The sequence below is a fragment of the Alexandromys fortis genome, unplaced genomic scaffold (assembly GCF_014885135.2).
Source record: "Alexandromys fortis isolate MF-2015 unplaced genomic scaffold, M_Fortis_MF-2015_v1.1 scaffold_69, whole genome shotgun sequence".
Classification (NCBI taxonomy): domain Eukaryota; kingdom Metazoa; phylum Chordata; class Mammalia; order Rodentia; family Cricetidae; genus Alexandromys; species Alexandromys fortis.
Genome location: NW_026067951.1, coordinates 7,400,613 through 7,427,491, shown reverse-complemented (window position 1 = coordinate 7,427,491; position 26,879 = coordinate 7,400,613). Strand labels below are relative to the sequence as shown.

The window sequence follows — 26,879 nt, the reverse complement described above, 5'->3', positions numbered from 1 at the left end:
AATACGTGAACAAATAAAATGCCCATAACATAAAACTAACTACAACAAATTTACAAACTCCACTCAATTGTACTTGTTTTAAGCAATCTCCGATTATAGAAGAATTCCAGTGCCCTCGGGAATCCCTTAGAATCCACTGCAGTGGAAGTTGATTGACATTGTTTCTTGTGTCCACTTACACTGCAACTAGCAAGGTTAATACCATAAATGTTTATTTAAGAAGTGTGTGAGTGCAAGAAAATTTGCACAGGAAAGATAGTTAAATATCTACCATGTTATTTAGGGGGTTTTGTAGTGATTTTTTTGTTTGTGTTTTATCAAATAAAGCTTGCCTAATCTGAAGATTAGAGTGCAGAGTTAAGCCACCAGGGGCCAGGGAGTGGTGGCACACACCTTTAATCCCAGAGACAGAGGCAGAGGGATATCTGTTAGTTCAAGGCCACCCTGGACCACGCAAGTTTGAATCTGTCTAAAAGAGAAACAGAGCTAGCACAAATCCCAGCACTTAGGATTCCACATCTTTAACCCCAGCACTAGGGAGGTGGAGACAGGAGTGATATGGCTGGGCGGTGAGAGGCATGCAAGGCAGGAGGATACAAGAGATCAGTGCAGTCTGAGGATCACCCCTGGAGTCTGAATGGCAGTTTGAGGACAAGATCGCCCCTTCGGTCTGAGTAGAGGTAAAGGTCTCTCCAGTAGGTGGCCGTACTACTTCTCTGATCCTTCAGCTTTCACCCCCTAATATCTTGAGTCTGGGTTTTATTTATTAAGACCAATTAAAATTTGTCCCACACTATTTCCTTCCTATGCAAGGACCCTACTATACCCTGCCATGAAGTCTGTAACCTGCTCTGCACTTTCTATAGCACCCATGTGCTGTAAGGCAGGAGAAAAATGATCAGGGGCTGGAGGCCAGGGCTATGTAACTCCAGCTGAAAGAAATCCTAGCAGGACCTGTCAATCACCAACCTATGTTTCAATATATGGAAAGTCCTAGAAATCCATAAGAGGTAGACAGTTCAAATTTACATTTTGTGTTTTCATGTTTTATGTATGTGTATGCCAGTGTGTGTGAGACTGTGTTTGTGTATGTGACCGTGTGTGTGTGTGTGTGTGTGTGTGTGTGTGTGTGCACGCGCACATGTGCGCACCTCTGTGAGGATGCAGAAACACATTTGTACCTGTGTGGTGAGCCCAAAGGTCAACCCTGCACTGACCTCAGGCATCGCCCACCTCATTTCTGAGAGACAGTGTCTCTCCCTGGTGGAGAACTCACCAGCTAGGATGGGCTCCAGGATCCCATCTTTACATTTGTGGCCCTGAAATTGCAAACCCCTGCCAACACATCTGGCTTTTACTATGGATGTGCAGACTGAACTCGAGTCTTCCTGCTGTGCCTCAGCACTTTATGGACTGAATGGACACCTCTGCCTCTCTCAGAACTTTTTCAAAAGTTCTAGCCAGGTACACTACGTAAACAGAAAACTTTTTTTAAATTTAGAGGTTATATTCCACAAATGTGTCATTTGGGGAGGAACTGTCATTGCGACCCTGAGATACAGGAAACAGAAATACAGACTTCTGGGGAAGACATTTATGGATGGCCCCCAAATCCCACAGCAGATATCCTTAGGATTAGAGAGCAATAAAAGGAGCAATACACATGGGGATTTCTGTCAGATTTCAGACTCAGGGAAACCCTCCTCCCATGGATTTCAAACCCAACCAAGTGAATGTCATCACGGAGCTCAATGACATGCCACGTCTTAAGAGTATCATCTTCTACAGGGCCTGGCCCAGGAGTCCAGCTGTCCTTTCAAACAGATGGAAGGGAGCCATGAACCAAGAAGCCCCTGCTGAAGCAAGGGCGAGAGGTGTGTCACCTGGATTCATGACGGCTTTGCATCTTTTTCAACCTCCCATATAACCGAGCTAACTAGAGAATACCAACCACACCATGCCTTTCCACCCATCTGGGAGGTAGATAGAAGTCACGATGAAAAAAGAAAAAAACAAAAAAAAGGTCCTTTTCATTTAAATATCCAATAGGTAACACAGAGATGGTTTTGGACACTCGCCTGTCTCTTAGAGGTTAAGACACACAGGATATTTGGTTGATCTCCATGAACTACTTTTTCAGCTCACTTCCCACCAAGGCTTCTCTGAAGATATCTCATTGACAATAACTTTAGATGGCGACGGATTGCTCTTTAGTCTCTGGTGGTTTCAGTATAGGATTTTTTCTCTTTTTTTTTTTTTTTTTTTTTTGGTAACAGATGATATTTTTCAAACCCCTTCATTAGGGTAATTTGGGAGTTTTCCCCATCCCGTTCCCGGGATCCTCTCTCACTCATGGTGGCTGTATTGTTTTCTATCTTCATCCTTCTTTCTTATGACAAAGGTTTTCCGTCTCTGCATGTCTGGAATGTGAGGCAAGGGAAGACCTAGAGAGACCTGGATTTTATGTGTAAGTCTTTTGTCTAGGCACCACATATATGCCTGGTGCCCATGGAGGCCAGAAGAGGCTGTTGAATCTCTTGGGACTAGAGTTATGGACCCTATGTTCAAGGTTCCGAATCATGATATACGTGCTGATAATTAAATCTGGGTCTTCTGGAAAAGCAGCCCGTGCTCTAAACACTCAGCAGCTGCCTCTCCAGTCCTGAGAAAACTAAACTTTGCAATAACAGCTTCGGCAGCAGCTTTTAGCATGTCAAAAAAAGAATTTCAGTACTGACTTAGTTAAACAAACGAAGTGATGGTGCTGGACGAAGAATATGAATGCTTATCCGCACTAAGATCAGAATTACAGAAAGCTTTCCCATGAAGACTTCTGAAGAAGAATCTGCATTGATACTTTAATATTGTGTTCAAATAAAACTGCTGTTACAAACAGGACAGCTGCAAATGACTCAGCAGAATCAAAACTTTCACTGTATACCACATACAATGGCTGATCAGGTGAAGAGGTTCGAATACTCTTAGCAGTGCATGGTACCACAGGCCTATACTCCCAGCTGCTCGAGAGACTGAGGCAGGTAGATGCCAAAGATCAAGAGTGAGATCAAAGGCCAGCTGCAGCAACTTCTCAAGATCCTGTCTCAAATTAAAAACTGAAAAGAGGACTAGGGATATAGGTCAGTAGCAGAGCCTTGGCTAGCACGCACAAATCCCTAGGTCCACTTTCTACTAACACACATACCCCACACACACACACACACACACACACACACACACACACACACACAGGGAGGGGGGGCAGGATTTATTTTGGCTCATGGTTAGAGTATAGTCCAATCATGTAAGGTGTGTAAGACAGCTGGTCACGCTGTATCTGTGAACTAGAAAAGGCCAGGCTATGGAGCCTTAAGGTCACATTAGTGACCCACTTTCAGTGAGGCTCCATCTCCTAAAAGATTCCACAGCTTTCAAAACCACCACTCTAGCTATGGACCAAGTTCAAGCTCACAAACCAGTCGGGGCCATTTTACATTCAAACCACAACTCTGTCTATTCACATAGAGACTGTTTTGAAAGGGAGGGAAAGTTTTGAAAGAAATCTTCAAGACTCTTTCAGCAGTATGAGTACACACGCATGATCGCAAAGGGACCAGCAAGCGCCATTGTGTTCTAAAAAGTAGCTCTTCACGAGGCCGCATTGGAGAGCCACTATGGCAGTCGCTGTGGTGACTTGGGAGTTTTTAAAATAAGTGGCATAAAACAGAAAAATTGGCCAGCCGGTAGGAAGGCTCAGAAGGTGGAAATACTTGCTGCCAAGTTTGGTGACAAGTTCACTCCCAAGAAGCCACATGGTTCTCTCCATATAGAAAAGAACTTATGCCACAAGGTTCCTCCAACCTCCACAAGGTTCCTCCGACCTCCACAAGGTTCCTCTGACCTCCAGCCCTGCTCCTACCCCCACGCGTGTGTGCACACATGCACATACACACACAAACTAAATTAATAAGTATTTAAAAACAAATAAAAATCTTTAAAGAACAATAGCCATTTAATCATCGGTGATAGCTTCCTCCCCTGACCCCAGCTGGTGTTGTACTGAAACTGTTACACATTATCAAGGCTTACTCCTGGGTTTGCCTCACAAGAAGGAAACCTACCAAAGGAAGACTCTTGCTGACAAAGTGCACGCACAGGACCAAGGGGCTCTCTGTGGGAGAAGGGCATGGGGACCCATGGACCTTCTTCGTCATCGTAAACTCTTGGTTTATGGACCTTTGTTGCCTTCCTCCCTTTCCTGAAACATCTTCCTAGCCTCGCCGCTGTGAAATTTCCCCCCAGCCATGCACACAATGGAGCCCCAGCTCAACAGCCGTGTCTCTAAAAAGTCTACTAAGAAGTGAAGATACTTTGGGGAGCAGAAATCAATGGTGTCAAAGGCTGCTGTTAGAATGAGATAAAGTCTGAAGCTAGACTGTTTATTTTTATAACACTGTTTGTTTAGAACTGATTACCATGAGCAAAACAACATGGATTTGCCAGATTTCGGCAATCTATTCTCCCGAGTCATTCTTAGAATTTAAACTCTCGTCATCAGTATACAAGCTCTCTTCTCTTTCCATCTTTGTCAACATTTTATAGGATCAGACTTCACAAGCTCACCAACATCAAGGATGTAAAACTATGGGTTTTTTTTAGTTTGTTCTTTTTTATTTCTCATTTCCATTGCACTATTAGCACTATCTTATGCCAATTCAGGTTCCCTTCTGGGAGTTCCCTTTTACATCTCTGGTATGCTTTTCTGGAGATTCTTCTTTTCAAAAGATAACTCATTGCTAAAGTACTTGCCATGCGAGCAGAAAAACCCAAGTTCAGAATCCAGCACCAACGGAAAAAAACAAACAAACAAAATACAAGCATGCTAGTACTCCCCTGTAATCTCAAATCTGGAAAGGCAATGCAGTCAGTCAGCCTGGCCAAATCAGTGAGCTCCATTTTAGCAGAACTTTTCTCAAAATGTTAGAGACATTGAGGAAACACAACACTGGCCTCAGGCCGCCATATGCATATAGACAACTTATATCATAGACACACATAGAGACATTGACTTAAAGAAACCCCTCATATATTCTGGACATTCGTTTCTTGATCAACACAATTCCACACTTGGTGTGCAGTGTTTAGCATGAGCCCTTTACAGCCAGAAACAGGGCTGGTTCATTCAGTTCCTGAACCCTGTAGTTCAAATGTCTAAGCCTGGCAGTTTCCTCTATTGTTTGGTTCCTCTCCATTATCCTTGTCTTTGTTTGAATCCCTAATATTTCTCTAAGATCTTCTCAATTTAATAAACCCTACTAAAGCTCAGCTAACCCACTTCCATGTCAATGAAAATAACCATATAGCTTCCTGGCCATCTCTCGGCTCCTCACCCTGTCATTCCTCCTCACCCGTCCAACCTGATCTACGAAACACGGCACTCACTCCCTCAATCCCCATATCTCACCCTTTACAGTATATAGTAAGACTTGAATTCATCTGTACAGTCTCCAGGAAGCTATGAACTTCCACAGCCCTCCTGTTCACAGTTCTACACACCCAGTCCCTGGAACAACAGCACATAGCAGGAGGCACTCATTACAGGTTATTAACTCGCCATCCATGACAGACTTCATGAAGTTCATGAGCCCATAATATTGAACATAAGGCTGTGTGTTCGTGCATGCATGCAAGCTTGTGTGCATGTGTAGTGTTTTTATGTGCATGTTTGTATGTGGGTGTGAGAGTATGTACAAGTGTGTATTATGCATTTGCACGTGGTGTGTGTATGCGCGCACGTGTGTGTGTGTGTGTGTGTGTGTGTGTGTGTGTGTGTGTGTGTAAACAAGCACCACCACCCCCTTAGTTGGCATCAGGCTTCAGTCTTTTAGGTGACAATATCCCACAGCCTGGGGACTTGGAGGTAATAAAGGAGAAAGGGAAGGTGGAAGTGGGCTGAACACCAGCGTCCCCTCCTTCTCTCTGCCTCTTTATCCAGCAAACATGAGCAAATGAGGCCACACTCCTGTAGGCATAGCTTCAAACTATCCCCACCTTCATGTTGTTCCTACGATGCTGGACCGCACCTCTTCAAACCATGAGCCAAATAAACCTTTCCTCTCAACTTGCTTTATTTGGTCACAGAAATAAACAAAGTCATGAATCAGCAATAATGAGGAGTATATTTGAGGGTTTAATGGGCTTTTTGTACTATTTATTTTGTGTTTTTTTATATTATTTTTTGACACAGAGTTACAGGTAGCCCAGGCTGGCTCCGAATTCTTCATGTAGTCAAGCACTGCCTTCAACTCCTGATTCTCTGGCCACCATCCCCTGTATGTGCTTTCCTGGCAAGTGTATGCAGTGCTCAGGGGAGATCCCAAGGCTTATGCACGCTACGTAGAAAAGCACTCTAGCAACTGAGCCATATCCCCAACCCTGAGCTCCATCTCTATTTTTTCCCAATAAGTAAACAGGAAATTTCAAATGAGTAACTCCCTAAGGGTTTGCTCTGTGTGACCCTTACAACAAAGCAGAGATGCTGCAATAGTGCGCCAGGAAATAGCGCCACGAAAGGCTCACAAGAGGGCTAGGATATCGAAAAGAACACCGGTGCTGTCACCGGGTCATTCTGAACGTTGACTATAAATTCTGCCGGCGTAATCACATCAACAGAGTTCACGTGGATGATTGCATGTGGCCCGTCTAGAAAAGGCCAGCTGTAATCAGAGCCAGGACAAATTCCCCAAGCTTTCTTCTATCAATTATGTTTGGAAAAAGGAAGCTTGACCACTAGCAATTAGTTCTAAGCCATGAAATATAACAGATATTAACTGGTGGTTTTCTTCTCGTTAACACTAAGACCAGACTAGACGAGATTTATAGTTAACGAACGAAACCATCTTGTCTGCCTTAGAAGCGGCAATTCATCAGCTTCTGTGTCACAAACAATGTATGCCCGGTGACGGAAGAGGAACGCATTTCCTAATCACTTTGCAACTATTATTTCTTCAGCAAAGGGAAGATGTGGCAACTGAAGGTTTAAAATGACAAGACAAAAATAAAAGAACACCATAGGTGCCTATGAAGACATTTACTCTAAGTGCAACCTAGCAGCCACTTGTCCAAGAACTGTCAGCTCTTAGCATCTAAGCCCAGAGATGGCTACAGTGAGCCCAGTGTCTCTAACACTTCTGGCATTTAGGGCCAGATAATTCTTTGTTATTGCCAGGAGGCTGCTCTGTGTGCTACATATTCTTAGCAGTATCCTGAAACTCTCATGTTAATGCCAGGAATATGTCCCCCTGTTGTGACAACAGAACTCGTCCCCAGGTAGTTTCAAAGGTAACTAGGTGGCAAATCTTCCCCAACTGGAAACCAATGGTTCAGACCGAGAGCACTTGGGAAGCAGTTTCATATTAACATAATGGTCTCACCACTCTCCAGCCAAATGCCAAGAGTTTATTAAAGCTTTAGAAATGCCTCTCTAGGGCTGGAGAGAAGGCTCAGTTAGTATAGGTTTGCCAGACCAGCATGAAGACCCGCTTTAAGTCACAGTACCCATATAAAAAGCCTGGCACCGAAACACTAATCTCTAAGCCCAGACTAGATGGAGGATCCCTGGGGGCTTGCAGGCCAGGCAGTTTAGCTAAACCCATGAGTTTCAGGTTCAGGGAGAGACCCTGTCTCAAAATACAAGGTAAAGTGCAGAGTAAGTGAAGAAGCTATCAGGCATCAATCACTGGTCTCCACACAATACACACACACACACACACACACACACACACAAGCGTGCGCTTGCATCTGCATTCACAAGTGTATACGTGTATAAACATATACACCTCATACACACACAGAAGAAATGCCTTCCCAACCATCAAATATCGTAGGCCAGAAAGAACACATGGGGAAAGAAGACGTGGACGGGGAAAGGTCAGGAGCTGAGGACTGACTACCGCAAGCTGACTCTTCCACGAAAGTGCGAGGGACCGGGCCCATCAGTAGAACACATCAACACCATACATACACATGCACTTCTAGCTCAAGGGAAAATTAGCACCATCACAGGGTCCCCAGGGAAAGAAAGAGCCAGAAGACTATGGAAAACATACTATCTGGTTTCAGGGCACTTTAATAAAGTAGGTGGTCCACTTTAATCTTCTGAAGAACAGCAATGAACAGACTGATGAACGGACAGGATGACGCGGGACTCACCATCACCTGATTCTGATAATGTCTGCTGAGCTCCTCTCCTCCCTGATTGAATCTTCCCTAGCATCTTCTATTGGTTTCCTTTTGTATTTACTATTACTGCTGTGCATGTGTGTGACTTGTGCTGGTTAACTTGAGTGTCACACATCACATGTGTACGTGGAGGATAACTTTGTAGAGTTGGTTCTCTCCTTCTGCCTATATGTGGGTACCAGGGCAGAACTCACCAGGCTTGTGTGGCAAGTTCTTTGCCCACTGAGCCATCTAACCAGCACCCTAGAATCATCTGTTACTAAGCAAACTTAGTTAATATTAAGTGGATATACGGTTCCTAAAAACACACAACCTCTACATAGGAAAAAAACAGCCAGCCAAGTCAAGGAGTGAGAAGGTCAGCCTTAGTTACAAATTTTGTCAGGGAAATAATATTTACCTATAAATTAGAAAACAGTTTTCATCATATAACCACACAGGATGACTCTTTTCTTCCTAGTTTAGAAAACACCCAAACTGCTAGCAACACAATTGCCATTCTTTAACTTGACAGAACAAATCATGAGTTGAGTAGTGCCAGTGGCCATATCTCTGTAACCCATCTTCTCTTGCGACAATACAGTTGGTCCAACTCTACTTGCAAACAAGCAGATCCTTCCATTGATGGTAACTCGTTATTTGACCACTTGCAACCTGTCTGGCTAAGAATGGAAAGAGATCCTTAATCGAGAATATGGCTAATAAATCCATCACATCAGCCACTGTCACCCGAGAACAACTAACCCACTTGGGTTTGCCTTGATTGACTTGCAGCTCCGCCAGCAGTCACTCAGCTACACAAAGCAATAAATGATCTCCCCGCAAGCTGCTATGATTAATCACCGCCCTTCAGTTAAAGTCAATATCCCGCTCACATCATGTTGACAATGAAAAGAATTGGGTAATAAGAAACGGCTTTGCTTTATCTGGGCTGAAGATATATAAATTACAATCAGATTATGCAGATAAAATACATGAGCTAAATCTATCTGCTGAAACTACACTTGTCACCGCACTTTTTAATGCCTCTTTTTAAAAGCGGATTTATTTCAGGGCGACGGCAAGAGGACAGTTCAGGAAAAAAGGCTGGCACGGTAGAGACTGAAAGAATCATTTGTAACGCATTCAAATTATTTCCTTCCACTGCGGAAATCGATAGCTGAAAACATCTTTTTGGTTCCGTGCCCCAGAATGATATTTTAAAAAAAAAAATTACTCACAAAAATCAGAGCATATCTTCAAGACATAAGCAAACAGCAGGGACATGCAGCAGTGATGTAAGTCTGGTTCTGGGAGGCTGAGGTGGGGTTCCTGCAACTCTCCATCCACACTCCTAGAACTGACTTTGGACTTGGCGAGTCTGAGAGGCCATCTTCTTTTTACCGGACACAAGTCAGGGCAGTGGTGTTCAAGCCCGATGTGAAAGAGGTTAGTGAAGTAGCATTGAATAGGAAAACCTAAACATTTTGCCTTAGATCCCACATTCTAGGCAATGGGCCAGAAATAACCTTCTCTTTAATCACCTCTGGGGCTTCAGTTATACATCCTTATATAAATACGCACCAATAATTATCAGATTAGCTAAGTGGAGGTGCTCTGGGCCAGTCACCCTCAGTTTAATGGTTGTTTCTTTGGCAGCTTTCAGAAAGGGTGTCTGTATTAAAACACTGTTACTGACTCTTCCTGGATAGGAAGTTATAAACCTGAAGTTGGGGTTAAGCACAAAGCCCTAAAACTGAGATGTTTTCGCTTACGAAGTAGTTAGACTGTATCACTTAATTTCACAAAACAGAACAAAAGAATTAGCAGAGGGTTGATGTGATTTGAGGATGTTCTCAGATTTGGCTGTGTCACAGGGTTGAAACAAGTCAACATGAAGCCTTCCACCTACGTCTGAGAACAAGACTATACAGTATGAGGAATTTTGTTCCCGAATGGATAAAATCCCTCAAATGCACATCTCAGCAGCTATTAAGTTTGAAGAAAGATAAGGAAAATTATTTTTCATTTTTGCCACATTTATTTATATAATATGTTCACTTTTATTCCTTTTGATTTTTTTTAACAATGTAAAGTTGGGGCTTAGGACACTTTATCAGCTGAGTGCCTGCTGCACATACTTGAGCCCCTGAGTTCTGACTGCAGCAACTATGTGAAAAGCTGGCTGGGGCAGCATGTGTACCCCATGCTAAGCCAACCTGAGATCACAGGGGTGACAGCAGGTTGAGCATTGGAGCACAGTCGTCAGTCATCTCAGCCAAAGCTTATGGCAGAGAGACTGCCTTAAAAATTAATGTGCAAAGCAACTTATGAAAACATCTATTAACATCTGACCTCCACACATTCATGGGTGCCTGCAGAAACATACATACACACACACATGCAAAAATAATGAAAAACTGAGCCCAACAACAATGAAATTAATCTAGTTTGAAACATCCAGGTCAGAACATTTAATAAAAGCCTAATATAGAATCACTGTTAAGTTTTAGAATGATTTCCAAACTACTATTTATTTTCAAGAAAAAAAGAGAGGTGAGTCTTAAACGGGAGGAGTGGCACTGATCAGCTTGTTAACACCCAGCGGCTTCAGCAGTTTTTACCTTCTTAGTAGCAGAGGGATGAATCTGTCCCTCATCGCTTACAGAAAAAGCCACAAGACATTCCCAGCACAAGTCTGTGACTTCATGATGGGTTACGGAGGAGCCACGTAATAAACCTCAAGGCAACAAGTGCCAAGGCAACTCTGCAAACAAAACCCTAGATCCTCTCAGGAACAAGCAAGCATCACCTGTCCTGTTTCCACACAAGTACAAGATTCCTAAGACTAGCCGGGCGGTGGTGGCGCATGCCTTTAATCCCAGCACTCGGGAGGCAGAGGCAGGCGGATCTCTGTGAGTTCGAGTCCAGCCTGGTCTACAGAGCTAGTTCCAGGACAGGCTCCAAAGCCACAGAGAAACCCTGTCTCGAAAAACCAAAAAAAAAAAAAAAAAAAAAAAAGATTCCTAGGACTTGGAACTCAAGCTCACTCGATGAGATTATTACACAGCCTTTCCTGGCACAGCTATTCAAAAAAGTAAGGACATATTACCTACAAAGAACACATATCATCAGATTACACAAACACACACACACACAGGCACGCACTTACGCACATGCACACACAGTGATGGTAAGATCCAAAGTGACAGCTATTCATTTGTTAATTGGCTATGGTGTCTAGATCTTTCTTCGGACATTATTCTGGATATGTATGGATAAGATTAAGATATGAACCAGTTGTGCTAATGAGGCAGATTGTCTTTGTCAGTGCAGGGGGCTCATACAGTCAGCGTAGGCATGAGAAGAAATCAAAAGTGAGCCTCCTCTGAGTGAAGACGTCCTGCTGGTGACTGCCTTCGGTCTAGAACCATGGCTTTTTCCTGCCTTCCAAAGAAACCGAAGTACCAGTCTTCCTGGGTCAACAGCCTGCTGGCTTTCAGCCCGGAACTGCACTATCAGTTCTTCTGCTTCGCAGCCATGTCGGACTGTCTTGAATTATACTATCAGCTCTCCGAATCTCCACCTTGTCAACTTCAGACCTTAGAACTGGGTTAGAATCTGGACTGGACTGCATGGACTCAGGATGATCATGTCAGGCTAGTGGGGGTACCTTAGGAAGCTGTGGATCCTTTAGTAGTAGGCGGGCCATAGCTGGAAGCAGTACGCCACTAGGGGCAGGTTTTGGGTCCTCTGGCTCTTGGCTCTAACCCCTCCTCTGTTTCCTGGTCCACCAGAATTTGAACAACTCTGCCACATGGTCCTACCATCATAAACCAAGGGCACAAGGTTTAGAAATAATGAATTAGAACTTCGCAAGCTATGAGCCAAAATAAATCCTTAAGTTGATTTTGACAAGTTTTCTGTCCCAAGGATACAAGAATAGCTGATGTGGCTGCCATATTCATAATATCGTTAAGACAAATCTCTTTATGTGCCTTCATTCTAACTGACCTGGTTTGCCAGTCAGAACACTGACAAAAATTTATGCCAAATAATTTCAAATTAGTTTGGATCTAAGCTACACACTTCCTCTCTGTGTGACCTTTATGAAGCACTCGGCTTTCCCGGTCCTCTTCTGTGAACAGGGAGAGTATCAGACCTCTTCCCCGCCCCCCACCCCCGTAGGCCCAGCGCAAACAATACAGTCCACAGCTTGGAAGAGAGTTTCGTCTTAAAGTGCTTGTCCTGAAAGCAGGAGGGTCTGAGTTTGACCTCCAGAACTTATGTGAAAAAGCCAGGGGAGGTAGCCTGCCCTTGTAATCTTAAAACCATGGAAAGAGAGACAAGACAGGTGCATCTCTGGGGAGTCGCTTGAGCAAGCCTAGCTAAATCTGTGGGCTCCAGACTCATTGTAACCATGTCTCAAAAAAAGGGATATTAGGGATATTCCTCCTGAGGAATGCTAAAAGGTTGACCCTGGCCTCCACATATACCCACACATCCACCGACACTCATACTCTCCCCATACACAAAAGGAGACCTCAGAACAGTGTCAAGCCTAACAGTAAAGCCCTGCAGAATCATCTGCAGCTGCCATTAACCATTCAGGTAGAGAAGAACACGCATCTGGACAATGAACAGACAAGGAAATCTGGAACTATTTCCCAGAAATGGGGAATCGAGTTTAGCCTACTTGAGCATAGCAGAAAGAGACACACACAGAGGAACACAGTAAAAACAGATGGTAAGACGCTTCACAGGGGACCAAACACTTGACCTTCCTCACCAGGACTGATTCTACACAGCGTTCTAGTTAGTGAATGGGACTGTTACATTTTTTTTCAGATTGGCAAAGAAAACGGTCATGCTCATGGCTGGGAATGGGCAGTGAAAAGGGATCAGTGAAATAACTGAAAAGTGGACCAGAAGAAAGGCAAGCAGAGCCCTGCGGGCCTGAACTTTTAACCAAAGGATCCTAGGAAAACGTCAGATAGGGATGAGCTGATCACAGCCTGAAGCCCACAGCCAGGAAGCCTAGTAAAGAATGAAACACTGGACCAGGGCTGCCTAAGACAAGCCGCAGAATGAACCCAGAGCTAAGCCATAGGCCAGAGTTGACCAAGGAGGGCTGTCACTGGATAACTGGACCTCAGTGGACTTTGTTTGGGGCAGGCTGTCTCAGAATAGAGCCACCTACACAGTACTTGAGTAGACTGTTTAAATAAAAGATTATTGGTAGAGCTAGGCAGGTCATCATTATATATGTATATATCAAAATGTATATATCAACAACATCATAATTGCATGGCCTTCTTGACCCTCTCAGCAGAGAGAGGGTAAAAGTTCAGAGTCAGATCTCCATGGAAATTTGTATTATTTAATGTGTAAAATGACATTAACGGGCTTCAATTTCTATTCAGTTAGCAAGGACATGCATGTAAACACATGGTAAGAACAAAGGAGAGGGTTGAAGTAGTTCTTTGGATGAAAAATACACTTGAAATTGTTTTTTTTGTAAATTCTTGAAGAATTGACAAGGAGCTCCAAGAACACTGCATGATGTTAGCATCCTAACCACAAAGTGGAAGATGCAGTTGAAGGTAGGAGCATGTCACAGGGGCAGGAATCACCTCAAGAACAAAGCTTCCCCAGAATTACCAAGAACACTGAGAAGATATCAATTATTTCAATACATGTCTGTTGACTGTGCTATGTGCAGGTCTGCCTATGAAATTCTGCCTGGTGTAAGGAGGAGACTCCCATCGTTGGCAGATTTGTGAGCACAGGGGACTCCTGTCAGGATGTTCATGACTCTTTTCACTAAATTTTGTGCCTAGAGATTAGGGATTCTCTGGGAGTTCTCTTAAGAAGCCATCTTGGACCACGTGATGGCTAATCTTCATTGTCGACCTGACTGGATTTAGAACCATCTAGGAAACACACCTGGGGATGGGAATGAGTCTAAAAACATAAATAAATAAAAATAAACCTTTGAAGAAAGCAAACATTCTCTAGGAAGGCAGCTTTGTATCTGGGTATCTTAAGTAATCATAGAGTCATGGCTATCTGCTTGTGATAACCTCATGTTTTGTTTGTCTTATCATTATTGTTATATCTTTTTATAGTACATAAAGCATAGGGATTAAACTGGCAGAGAGAGGAAGGGAGGGGAAGGAGACAGAAAAGGGCTGTGAAGGCAGGTTCAGTAGATAAAGAATTTGCCACCAATGAGTGAGGACCAGAAGTCAGGTCCCTAACACCCATATAGAAACTGGGTAGGTATGATGATTCACCTGTAAACCCAACGTTGGGGAGGCAGAGACCAGCGATCTCAGAGGCAAGCTGGCAAGCTACCCTAGCCAGAATGAGCAAGCTCCAAGTTTAGCGAGTGACTCTGCCTTAATATACAATATGGAGAGCGGTGGGAAAGACACCTGATGTTAACCTCTGGCTCCACATGCTCAGGCACATGTGTGACTGTGCACTGGACACACATGTAGACACACACATACACATACATATACTAGCAGGCAGTATGCACACAGGCAGAGAGCAGAGAGACAGCTTGACTAGCCCAACATGGCAAGATGAATGGCTCTCGTTACTTCAATACGCTGTCATACACACAAGGCAATTTAAGACCAAGGAATTTGTTTTCCTTTCCTATCAAACTAGATGCCTGAGTGTGCAGCTGCCGACTCTTAAAAGTTAATTAATGACTCTCTTTTATCCGGTGCTTCCTCAAAGGACTTCGCATCCTTTTATGAGCTATTCTCCAATGTCTGGGCTCATGGTATGAACGAAACAAGCTGGTGAACCAGGGGCTGCAGACACTTGTTCTCAAACATACACCCAGCGAAAACCAGAGTGGAAAGGACTGCAAGCCACAGGAGAAGCCTATCTTTGGAACCTTTTTGTCTGGACTATTTGTCTCCCCACAGTGAGGATTACTCATGTATTTTCTTATCAAAGGTACATGTAGGGGGCTGGAGAGATGGCTCAGAGGTTAAGAGCACTAGCTATTCTTCCAAAGGTCCTGAGTTCAATTCCCAGCATCCACATGGTGGCTCACAACCATCTGTAATGGGGTCTGGTGCCCTCTGCTGGCCTGCAGGCATACACACAGACAGAATATTGTACACATAATAAATAAATATTTTTTTTTAAAAAAAAAAAAGGTACATGTCACTATAGGATATAAGATCAACAGTCACGAAAAAGTCACTGGTACCATTTCAAGGCATTCGGTAATACTACCCCTCTGTTCAGAGAAAGAGAGCGAAGCAGAGAAGGCACGCCTTGCTTTGCTGAAGCACTGATTCAATGTGTGGGTCCCCTGGATCTCACACAACGTATCCAGGCAAATTCCAATCAGCATTTTTTACTGAGATATTTACATCGCTAATTCTACATGTGCAGCATTGCTTTTCTTGCCGCTGTGACGGAGTGATGAAGCAATTGAAGGAAAGAAGGCTTTGCTTTGGCTCACAATTAGAAGGTACAGTCTGTCATGGCCCAAAAGGCTTAGAGCCAGGAGTGAGAGGCTGCCGATCACACTGAATCCACAGTCAGGAAACAAAGCCAAATGCTGGTGCTCAATGGCTTTCGTCTTTTCCCTTCTTCAGTCTGGGGCCCCTTCCCAGAGCATGGTGCTGCTCAAGTTTAGGACTGGCTCTTTTCTCATCAGTTAACATTCACATACAATACCAGAGCTATGACCCAAGGAAAATCCCCTCAAGGTGACCATAAAGATCAACCATCACCAATGCAAATGATGGAATTATCAGTCAGTATTCCCTGGGAGGCAAAGTAGACCTGCCAAGCACCTAGTCCATCTCCCTGTGAAGAGAACTAAGTACGCCACCCTAAGCAACATTTCTATGCCAAAGATCACAAGACCTGCTCTCCTGGGACCTAGGATGTGATCTTTAATTAACAATATGACAAATTTTATTGCAGAATTACTCTCAATATAAAATAAATTAACAATCTTTCTTGGAGGGAAGAAGGGAGCCTCTCTTGTGAAATGAAAATGACTATCTACCCTTTAAAAGGCGAAGGCAAGCAACATTTGAGTAAAACGTTTCTAAGCACCAGAAAAGCGATTTGGAGTAAAACCATCTGGAATAGATTAGGGGGTACACAGTGAAAACACTTGGAAAATTGCTAAATAAACTGGCCTTTAGGACTTGCCGCTCTTCCTTTTTAAACCTTTAACACACATTTGCATGTTTCTTAAAAGAATTGTAAGATCCTATCTCCAGGCTTTTGTGGCTCTATCTATTCTACTTCCAGACACTGCTGTGATCTGAGGTCAGGCTTCAGGGCTTCTCCGGAGCCCTTTCAATGTTGAGACTCAGGCTCTAAAATAAAAGACATCTTTCCTTAAAAAAGGAAGGATACTACGGTCAATTTCAGCAAGTCCAACCCAAACCTCAGTGGGATTTTCTGTGGAATCTGACAGCTTTAGCCTCTCAGAGGATGTGGAATGTTAAAGCACTGGGGAGGGCTCGGCACTTCTGAAAGTTTTCACATTCTGGCTCACATGATATCCAACCCCTTCCGAATTCATACTGACTGACTGAACAAGGAGTGTTCTAGATGGAAATGCTACGTTGCAAACAGTGAACATTCCTTGCAGAGGCATGAATTGCACGACAATTCTTTCATATTGGGGGTAGAGAGATGGCTCGAGGACGTGCCGCTGAGCACCACATGGTGGCTCACAACACTCTGGACTCCTGTCCCAGAGCGCTGACACGCCTGGCCTCCTCCAGCACTGAGTAGCATGTGGTGTGCATACATAGAGGAGGCAAACGCCCATACACGTAAAATAAGTTTCAACTGAACTTATTTTATAAATCTTTCGTAGATTTAGAAATACTTTTCAAGCCCCAGAAGGAATAAACATGAAAATTAAATGTCAATTCATTAATTATCATTGCATATGGAAGGAAAACTGAGGAAAGCCGCATCCGCTGACCCTGCAGACTTAGGCCACCTTCCCTTGAAATGTGTTAGCCATGTGACCTCCACACAGGGTCAGTCAGGAGGGCACACCTAAGTGATTCTAGGGGATACTGTGCTAGCCCCAAATCACCAGGAACCTAGGCAAGAAACCCTCTGCAAGGTTCTAACGCACTTCGTGTTCCGTCTCTCCTCTCCCTCTCCCACATCGTCATCTTCTAATACAATCACTCAGCCTACCAACTCTATGTTATAAAGCATGATGTTGTGCAGCAATAAAAATTCCATTGACAGTACTATGTAATAAATCTTTCTACAATACATGCAACTAATTATCAATACTATCTAATCACGTGACTGCCGAGGCATAACCTCTAATAGAAAATTAATTTTCACTATTAGTTTGAATGAGAAACTGAGGTGGAGGCTGATCAGTACAATAATAAAGAAAAGCCAGATGGTAGTAGCACACGCCTTTAATCCCAGCACTCAGAAGGCAGAGGCAGGCGAATCTCTGTGAGTTTGAGGCCAGCCTGGTCTACAAGAGCAAGTTCCAGGACAGCTAGGGCTGTTACATAGGGAAGGGGAGGGGAGGGGAGGAGAGGGGAGGGGAGGGGAGGGAAGAAGGGAAGGGAAGGGAAGGGAAGGGAAGGGAAGGGAAGGGAAGGGAAGGGAAGGGAAGGGAAGGGAAGGGAAGGGAAGGGAAGGGAAGGGAAGGGAAGGGAAGGGAAGGGAAGGGAAGGGAAGGGAAGGGAAGGAAAAGGGGGGAAAGGGGGAAAAAGGGGAAAAAGGAAAGGACACAAACCCAATTATGTCCCTGAATCAAATACTTTATCTTATAACTATCAAATTTCTGAGTAGAAAAGTTGTTCTAGCTTGTAAAATCCCGGCATTTTCCCAGAAGGGAATAGGAGAACAGACGACATTCCCCATGTGCCGGGATTTGGGGTGACAGCTGAATCCACCCACCACCCATTTCTACTCTATCCTTTTTGGTAGCAGAAGGATCCTGGTGGAGAACATCGTGTGTGTGTGTGTGTGTACTTAAGGGTGTGCAAACATGCTTATGTGTGTGTACTTAAGGGTGTGCAAACATGCTTATTTGTGCATGCCCAGGCTGTCAACAAAGAAAGGGAGACAATTAGCAAGAAAAGTATTAGGGACAGAATTGCAGGGATCCCCCAGCGCACAAAGAATCTAAAGGAATGCTTGCACTGGAGACAGGCCTGACGATTTAAAAGTTCACTCTAGCTGAGAAGCAACATTACCACTATTAGGACCATGTTCTACAACCAAGCAGAGGTGCCCACACTTCTGTGATACAGAATCAACTCACGTCTGTAATGCTGATGGCCGAACAGCCCCTAGTCTTCTACTCCACAGGATTTCTCTAAGGGAAGGAGTTAGAACAAGCAACCTTGGCTTTTTAGCACATGCTGCAGTTTTGAAAGTGCAACATCCTCCACAGGGTCCTGTGTTTCATCGCATGGTCCCTGGCTAGTGGAGACGTTTTAGAAGGTTCTGGAACTTTGGGGAGGTAGACTAAGTAAGTCAATGGGGGTGGGCCTTGAGGTTTAAAAACCAGGTCTGTGTGCCTCAGTTGACTGCAGAGGCAATGGGGCTGGCTACCTCATGCCCCTTCAGTCACACCTTCCTTGCTCCGATAGACTATCTGTCTTCTCGAACTATCTCCCTTTTCAATCTATAAACCAGAATAAGCCCTCGTCACAAGCATGAGAAAAATCACAGCAGGCAATCAATTTACTCAGTACAATGATTTAACGTCCTCAGTCTCCCAACTAACCTCAAATCATGCATGCCGAAAATTAGGTGACTTTTTGTATGAACATACACAATAAAAAATGGGAAAGTAACCAGTTCATCAGGGACACAAGGCCAACACTGCTTATGAACCTAAAGTTACTGAATTTATTTACTAATTTACTGCTTCGCTATTATCATTTTATATTTTAGATATAAGTCTATAGTCAAGGTTGACAATTATTAACTCACAATCCTCATGCCTCAGTCTCCCCAGTGATGGGATTACAATGTGTGCTACCATGTCTAGGGCTACACCTACTACATTTAAATTTAAATAAAATTAAGCATTTTTTTCAGATCCACCAAAGAAAGAAAAACGCAAACTATCAGCATTTTTAAATCTAGAAAAAAAAAGAGCACCCTTCTTCTGGCTTTAATTTTTAATACAGTTCACTGAGAAGAGGTGTTGATTTAATTTTAGGTTTTACTCATTCCACAGATTTCGGAAGAGGCATTTAACTTCCACTAGGGGAGTGTTTTTTAAATCAACGTTTGGCTCCACTTCTTAAAAACCATCTAGAAAATAAATAAAAAGCCTCCCTTTAAATTGCCATGACTTCTCAATGATTCTAGGCACACATGTGCAGAATTATCTATTAGAGACACATGCTAAAATATGTACAGATGAACTGATACGATGCCTAAAATTTGCTCTTAAGCAGTAAAAGCCAGGGAAAGTGGGTGGCGTATTGATGAAACAAAAGATTGGCTTTGAACTGATCCTGGTTAATGCTGAAGAATGAACATATGAGGTTTTGCCCGTGACTGGATATGCTTAAATTTCCCATAATAAAAAAAGCTTTCAAAGCAGAATTAGAGAGGCATTCTGCCATTCATTATGAAAAAGGAAAACTATAAATCACAGTAAGAAACTGTGTTGCATGCAACTTAACAGAACGTTGAGAATTTGAAGACAGTTCACTGTCTCATTAAAATAATTTGTTATGTGTTTGCAGTGAGTACCCCAAGATCTTCAAATGCAAGCCTCAATAATAATAATAAACTGATATCAATCCAGAGAACCACAATGTTTGTATGGCAAGCAAACTGGTAGGTATTACACAAGTTAGTTTACATATAAGCTACCGCAGCAAGTTAGGCATGTACGCATGTGCTTGCCTGAGTTAGTTTAACTCACAGATTGCAGGGGAAGGGAAACCATTGAGAAGTGAATGAGACTGAGAAACCACAACACTGAGTCATATAGGAACAACTCTGTAGTTACCAAGAAACCTTCATTTATTCAGTTTCATTTTTTAAAATATAATCACTAATATTTTTGTTGCTTTTGTTTTACCGAAAACTATCATAAAATAACTGCTTAAATGAACCAAAACTTAAGCCATTATAGGAATAAATTGAAACAAAAAAAAAAACAATTTCACTAAGCCATTAATTTTATTAAACCATTATACCATCTTCTAAAAATTCCATTAATATCTCTGTGAAGGGGAGCAAGGAGGAAATAGAAGTATATGTCAAAATCCATCAGAAGAATAAAGAAGGACGCAAAAGAACCAACAGTCACATAGCTGGGATAAGCTGATGTTCTAACTCAGCGGCACACCATTCAGAGAATGGGGACAACAGAGTGGAGAGAGCAGAAAATACAGCAACATTGATGGCAATGTCTACACTGACAGGTCCTGTGGAAGCTGAGTATCTGAGTGGGTTGTCACGTAAGAGTCTCTGAGAGTTCAAGTTTAGAATGAGGCAAGAAACTATTCACCTTCATTGTTACTCTCATCCGCCAACCCAAAGATCACGTGCCAGACACAATTATTCATACACTTTTGAAGGAAGCTACAGTCGGTTTTCATTGGCATAAACTAGTCAAGAAACCTTTCATGCCTTCTTGGTTTAATTCCTCTTCCTGTTTGGGTATACAGTGAGCTGCTTCAGAGAAAGAATGCACTTGGCTTGTTGTCTTGTCTTCCTAATGTTCAACTAGGTTTTTTACATGGTATGGTTTAGAGCTATACACACAGGTAGGCTACCCAAGAAGGATCACAGAAATCGCCATTTATCTATAATTTATAGTCAAATTGTTCTGGCAGTAATGGGGTGGGGGTGGGGCTGAACTTCCTTCACCCCTGCTAGACAAGGGCTCTGGCATGAACAAATATCCCAGTTCTCAGAATTAACATTTTTTTGAGCTATGGTTGGGTAACTATGGTCAAAGAAGGTTGTGATGTAGTCTTGGGAAATCAATAGGAAAAAGAAACCTGCAAAATAAGTTAAGGGCTTGACGAAGAAGGTTACAGAAGACCCTGAGAGAACAGAAATTGCTAAGAACCCTACTTCTTGCCCAAGAGGCCAGATGACTTCCCCCTCGGGGTCAGGATGCATTCAGAGTCAAATGCCCTGCAGTAAGTCATCGGCTTTCCCTCTCCCCTGGCCCTCAGAAAATTCAAGCAATCTGATAGTATCAGCTTTGACTTAAATGGAACTCACCCTTTGTCCTAGCTTCTGTCTCTGTTACTCTGATAAAAATCCTGGCCAAGAGCAATTTAGAGGAAGAAAGGGTTTAGAAACCAAGATCAGAAGTCAAGAATCCAGGTGCTAGAAACCAAGGTCAGAACTCAAGACCAGAATCCAGGTGCAGGAACTGAAGTAGAGAACATGGAGGAATCTGAGCCCAGGCACTCCAGCCTAGGGAGGGTACCGTCCACAGTGGGCTGGGCATGCTTATAACAATTAACAGTCAAGAAAATGCCACTGGGATAAAACCGGACTCTCTGAACATGGCGGACAATGAGGGCTGATGAGAAGCCAAGGACAATGGCATGGGGTTTTGTTCCTACTTCATGTTCTGACTTTGTGGGAGCCTAGCCAGTTTGGATGTTCACCTTCCTAGACCTGGATGGAGGGGAGAAGACCCTGGACTTTCCACAGAGCAGGGAACCCTGACTGCTCTTCGGAATGGAGAGGGAGGGGGGAGAGGAGTGGGGGGAAGGGGAGAGGGGCGGGAGGAGGGGGAGGGAAAGGGGAGGCTGGGAGGAAGCAGGAATTTTTTTTTCAATTAAAAAAAATAAAAGAAAAAAATTTTAAAAATTTTACACTGTCAAAAGAAAAGAAAAGAAAATGCCACATAGATATGGTCATAGGCCAGTGTAAGGGAGGCAGTTCCGGGGCTCCTTCTTCCCAGAAATGTCACAGCAACAACCAAGATTAGCCATCAACCCTTCATCTGCTTCTGCACAGGAAACACACATAGGAATGTCTTCTGATTCTTCCAACACCGAGATTATCCCAAAATGAAAAAACACTAAGATTTCCAAGGACTTAGCATGACACTCAGGTCCTAGCATGTTGCAGGCAAGGAAAAAAGGCTCTGAAATAGTTATTCTTCCTTGTTTCAAAACTAAAGTCTAAATTTTGACTTCTAACCCAATTTTCTATCTAACACTTAACTATACACCTATACTGTAGGTCGTATAACGTTCGCTTCGATCCCTCAGTGTTATGTCCTTGAGAAAATACTGTAAGAAATAATTTGGTCGAGGCTGGGGTAATGCTCAGTTGCTGGAGTACTTGCCTCGAATGCATGAAGTTCTGGGCCCCGTCCTAGATACCATTTAAGCCAGGCATGATAGCTCAAGCCTGCAAAGGCAGCACTTGATTATCATTCTTAATTGTCTAAGGAGACAATCACCTTCTACAGCAATTAGATCACAAGTTAATCAATGCTATAGCCTTCATTGTACACAATGTACTCAGGAGATGGAGGCAGGAAGATCAAGAGTTCAAGGCAGCTGAGACCAGCCTGGTATACAGGAAAGCCCTGCTCCATTCTTTTCAGCTAAGTGAGTTTGCAACAGTGATGGCTGTCCAGGAGAGGGAGAGAGGAGAGGAAGCAAGAAGGGAAGGAAGAGGGGAAAGTGTAGTGGGGGAAAAGTTCGTACGTACATACGTACGTACGCTTTTGTCTTTAGTGGGCCACGTTTGTGTGTTGGAGGGTAGGGAGGAAGTGTGTAGGCACTGGAAGCTTGCTTACTTTCTGATGTCTCAGAGATTCACCACCAAACTGTCTTGGAAACAGGCTGAATGGATGATCATGAGATGACATAACTATCCATTGTGGAAAAAATTAATTACAGATTACTTTAATGGTTATCCACTTCTTATAATCCATGACAGGTTCTGGGCGAGTCTTTTCCAAACCGCTATATAAATGGGTCGTTATGAGCTTTTAAATTTTTTACATTATTTAATCAACTATGTTCAACAGCATCTCTGCTCCTTGATAAGGGATAATCAAACAAGCAATTACAGAACTCCTCAAAATCCAATTTCTCTTCACTTCCTCGGCCCTCCTTCTGATGAAATCTCTAGAAACATCAGCTTGCAGGCTTACCGCAAACCTCAGAAACGTTTCAAAAAAACAACTGTGTCTTGTTCTGTGTAATTATACAGTTCCAAAAGCTGTTGGGCATAAATGAGAGGAAATTTGTGCTAGTCTATGGATAGCAAGCATATCATTTTCAACATTAACCTTTTACCAAAAAAGGCAACCCTCCACTGCCGCGGCTCTTGGGTCTCTAGTACACTCAGAGTAGCAATAACACAGGACAACAGACACGGTTTACTAACATTTAGCTTTATCTCTTTCTCTTTAAAAGACGAGCTCACTACTGACAGAAGATGGCCTTGAACTCACAATCCTGCCACACCTCTTGAGCGCTGGAATTACAGGCCTGCAAGAACACACCAAGCTCCTCGAAGCCTGTAAGTTCAGAAGTGTAGGAATAGCAGTATTTTCTCATCAGGGTAAGGATGAGACTGGGCAACATGACCTATGGGGACCACCTGTCTCCTCTCTGGTCCCCATTCTGCTTTGATTCTGAAATCTCAAGTGCATTTTTAATTTCCCACAAATGAAATCACAGCAGAGAGAATCCCAGGCCCCTTTCTTAGCCCCAGAGATCATATACATGAAAACAAAAACCATCTAAGTCACTAAAAACTGCACCAGCTCAATTTCCAAATGTTTGGAACTGTCCCTCAGCCCCTTCACTGGCTATTTTAATCCAGCAGCCCTCAGCGTTCAATCCCAAAACTGCCTTGGTTCTAGCTCTTGGAGCTACTGGTTTGCACTTGAAGGAGACTAAAGCACACACCAGCATAGCATCATGGTACTGGGATCCCTTTACCCTCCAGAGTCCCTTAGCTGTCTTCACCAATCTTCATCCATCACCTAGCTAGAACACTTAATGCTTAGGGACTGTATCTTCAGGATAAAAGCTACCATCACCCAAGTTCTAGAAAAGCCCATGTACACTACTTTCTCAAAGAGACAAGAAGGCTATCTTTCACAAGTGGGTCCTACGCTGAAATAAGCCATCAGAGCCAAGACACGCCTGTTCTCCCAAGCTTGTTTCGTTCAGGTAGTCACGGGTACTTCGTGCCTACCCTCCCAAACTCAACATTCACGCCTACCCTCCCCATCCACGTCTACCTACTCAGGGAGGCCAGGAGATGCCTTGATCTTTCCCCCCTAGGTCTCCTAGCCTAGAACACTCTTCTGGCTCAAGATTCTTCCTAAGGGGACCTGCAACAGTTTAAATAGAACATGTGCTCTGCAGGACATGGTCATGTTTTGAATACACTTGGTCCAGCTGGTTGAGGATCCTGTGAAAACACACTTCAGGAAGTGGGGACTCCCTAGAGAAAGTAAGTCACTGAGGATAGATTCTCGGGGCCATATTATCCTTAGTCCCTTCTGTCTTGCTCTGTGCTTCCTGGCTGCCATAAATTAACTAGATTTCCACCATCACACGATCCCCTCTACCATGGTGTGCTACCCAGCTACTCTGGGTGGCATGAACCATCTGTGACTCTGAGCTAAAATAATTGTTAATAATAATCTCATTTACATTGTTTCTGTCATGAATATGCTCACTGCTATGCAATGGCAACTAACATACAGGCATTATGCTTTATGTTGATGAAGGTCTTGTTTGTTCTGGTCAACCCAACGCCTCAGACTGAAACATGGATGGACCACTGATTCTCTATCTGAAAGCAACATCCACCTGATGCAATCCTTCCAGGTAAGCCCCATTTAACAACCATGACAGCTCCCTTACATTTGCCCCTTGCCTGCTAAGCAACTTCCCAGGTGATCATCACCACAATTCAGTATATATCAAAGTACACAGTGTTCAACTAAACACGCATACTCATGGTCAATAGCAGCACACTTATGATGTTGGCCTTGGGGTTTTACCATATTTAAAGAGTCAGAATAAAGACTGTGATTGTCCTAGTACCTGAGAAATGTTCTATCACGCATGTGAACTCCCAAGCATTTGTCTTTCAAAGAGAGATATTTTCTAAGACCCCTCTTTTTCTCTACACCAGGCCCTCCCACTCATGAGATCAGCATTGCTGGGGCTTCCTACTTCTTCCTTGGTAGCTAGAAATCCGAGAACTTTCCTGAAGACTGAGTTATAAAATTCAATTCTTCTGCTTCGTTATGTCATGGCTGACTCTTGTGTCTGTAATTAGCCCACAGCCTCCAGATCTATGGGTGGGCTATCCAATCCTATGGCAAGAAGCATTTATTGTACTTGCACGTAGCATCCAGTTATCCCAGCTGTCCGCACCTTCTCAATCAGGCTGACGGTTGTCATTTATTTCTGATACAAGCATGACCTGTTAGTTCTCCCAGCTTCTCATATGCAAATGCCAATATGAACCAGGTCTTAGAACCAAATACAATTGCTATTATATACATATACGAGCACAGTAAGATTACAGAGAGATCTCGGGGGGGGGGCAGCTCAGTTCCTTGCAAGCATCCCCAGAACCCACATAAAATACCCAGGAGTGGTGGCTTGAAACAGTAACCCCAACAGGGGGAGGGACACACAATAGATTTCCTTGGCTACTGGTCAACCAGTCTGGTCTAATGGGCAAGCTCCAGTCCATAAAGAGACCCTGTCTAAAAATAAGGTTGACAGCTCCTGAGGAATGAGTCTTCTGGCCTCCTCTGTACACATGTGCATGCTCACACAATGCATGTCCACACACAACAGAGCTCTCCAATACACTACACATAAACACTAGTATTAGGTAGCATTGCATTTTTTGTTGGTTTAGCTCACACACTTTATCCCTTATCTGCATAAAAACTCTTGGGCGTTTACTCTGCAGGGTTTTCTAAGAAATTAAAAAGTGAATAAAACACCACCTCAAGCAAAAGGATGATGAATGGGAAAAATACAAATTTCTTATTGTCTCCTACAGTCTTAGCACTGCCCTGGGGAATCTATGCAAATCAGATTTAATATACAAAATGATCAACAGGCCCCAATCTTCAGCTGCAATCTATACCCGAGAGATTGAGGGTCGGACAGTTTAGAAATGAGACACCTCATCCAAATTCATACATTCAAGTGTTAAAGGGAATCCAGACGGAGGTACTTCTGATTACTAAATGTGCAAAAGTCATTATCTGTACAATCAGATGAATGAGAACTTGTGTCTATAAACAACTTTAACAGAAAGCAAAACTAACTGTTTTTGAAGGTTCTATAACCCAAATTCTCAGGTAACAGGAAAAGAACACTTTTTTGTCAGTACTCTGGACAGTGGCTACAGCTGAAAGAAGAATTTCGAGCTAATGAGATGGCACAAGAAGCAGGCGTGCAGAGGATGGGGGTGCGGAGGATGGGGGTGCGGAGGATGGGGGTGGGGAGGATGGGGGTGCAGAAAATGGGGCATCTTCACAGCTGTATAGGTGGGCCCTGTCAGAATGCAGGGTCTTACAGGTCACATGTCCCTGTCACAGCATTTTAAGGAAAGACTGAGGTAAAGGCCTTTGACTCTGAGGAAGAAAATCATGCTGACGCTAGATCTTTCCA

At 43.4% G+C, this 26,879-nt stretch overlaps 1 protein-coding gene across 4 annotated transcripts in view; it reads right to left on the bottom strand.

Moving 5' to 3' along the window:
* Sfmbt2 (Scm like with four mbt domains 2) overlaps positions 1-26,879 on the bottom strand; it is a 179,815-nt gene that overhangs the window by 106,637 nt on the left and 46,299 nt on the right. The window lies entirely within an intron of this gene.